The sequence below is a fragment of the Asparagus officinalis genome, chromosome 8 (genome assembly GCF_001876935.1).
Source record: "Asparagus officinalis chromosome 8, Aspof.V1, whole genome shotgun sequence".
NCBI lineage: Eukaryota > Viridiplantae > Streptophyta > Magnoliopsida > Asparagales > Asparagaceae > Asparagus > Asparagus officinalis.
In genome coordinates, this window is record NC_033801.1 from 15,887,266 (window position 1) to 15,888,952 (window position 1,687).

General features: G+C 42.7%; 1 pseudogene; it reads left to right on the forward strand.

The window, feature by feature from the left end:
* LOC109819658 lies at positions 466 to 1,638 on the forward strand (annotated as a pseudogene).

The following is a 1,687-nucleotide window of genomic DNA, read 5'->3' on the forward strand; positions in this document are numbered from 1 at the left end:
CCTAACTTTTTTAATAGAGAATATAACTAAGTTTTAAAACATTAGTTAAAAGAACAGAAGTAGATATAACCGTAACAAATATTTTTATAAATTATAAAATTATAATCAAGGCAAAGTAAATTTCAGGGGACTTACCTCTTGAATTATCATTTCAATCCTATATTACCCTCCTAAATTATTAATTTATCTTTTGAGAAATGATCTAACTTAGTATCAAAATAATAGTTACGGTAATATAAAAAATAGTTTATGGGCCAGGAGGTAAATAATTCAGAGGACATGAAGGCAGAAAACGAAGATATTGAGAGGCCAAGAAGAGCTGAAACCATCTGTCTAAGTTCGTAATTATCTTCAAGGTCAGGGGCAAAGTCATAGTCCTGTCAATAATTGCCTTCTCCTGTTGTTTACCGCCACGTCATACCGTCTCTTTCAAGTATTGGTTTCCCTTTATAAATTCTCACCCCCCACTGCTCTTCCTTCATCAAATCCATCTCTCTCTCTCTCTCCTCGCGACTGTCTTTTCTTCTGCGGTAATCCTCTCTCTCTCTCTCTCTCTCTCCCTCCTACGTTTCTTCTGCGGTAATCTCACCGCCTCAATGGGAACAGCGGTGCTCAGATCCCACGACTGCCTAAAAAATAATCTCCACGTCGATTTCTTCAATTCCCGTCCTCCGCCGATGAACTCCTCGCCCAAAAAACCCTTGCGGTCTCCGCCTCATAAAAAGCAGCGGCAAGCCCGATCTAAGCCCAACCTGGTACGAACCGGCGCAAACAAGGAGAACGCAGCCGAGATTCGTCATGGGACGAGTCACCATCTTGAAGCGAGGTGAGGCCCTAAGCTCGAAACCTCCGCAGTCTACGGCCGTCGATTTCAGATCTGACGGCGATGAATCGTCGGTTCTCTGTTCAACGAACCGTTTGGGTCCGGATCCTGGGATCCTGCCGAAGTTATCGGATCTGAGCGCGATCTACGCCGGCCCCGCCTACATATCGTCTCCGGCTCCCAGTTCTCTCCCCTTTCCCGCCTTTTTCTTGAAGAGGACCGCCGACGAGGCCAGCAAGAGCGAGATCGCGACCAAAGGGCTCCGCTGCTTGCTCAGGCTCGACGATATCGCGTGACGGCGGCGTTTAGTTGTCTAGATCTGGTGAAATCTGGTCGCGATCAGCGATTTTTTGGGGGGAAGATTGGATCTTGGTGGACTTTGAAGGATTGGCTGCTGTTTCTGTTACGAACGGTGGTATTGGATCTCGACTAGCGAGATCTGGTTCTAGTTTCTTCTTGGGATCCCAATGATTCCGATATTTTTTTCAAAAGGATTGATTTGGGATCAGAGAAGAAGATGATGATGGTTAAAAGGGGGTGATGATAAGATTATTAGGTTAATAGGAGGAATAATTCGGTGTCCATGACGATGTTAAAAAGTAGTAACGATAAGATTTTATTAGGTAATAACATGAGCTACTAGTTGTGTTGGTGTTTTAATAGTAGCGAGTAGGGCGTGTTCATGTTTTTTTAGGGCTTGTTAGTGGTTTCCGGAGGTTGACGATGGGTTTACTATACTGTAATTATTTTCTTCGCTCTGTGTATGATGTAATGTTTTAATTGCTTAGTGAATAAAATTGTGTGATTTAGTGTTATTTTTTGTTCTTGGTGTTTGATTTTTTATATATTTTTTAAAGGTAATTT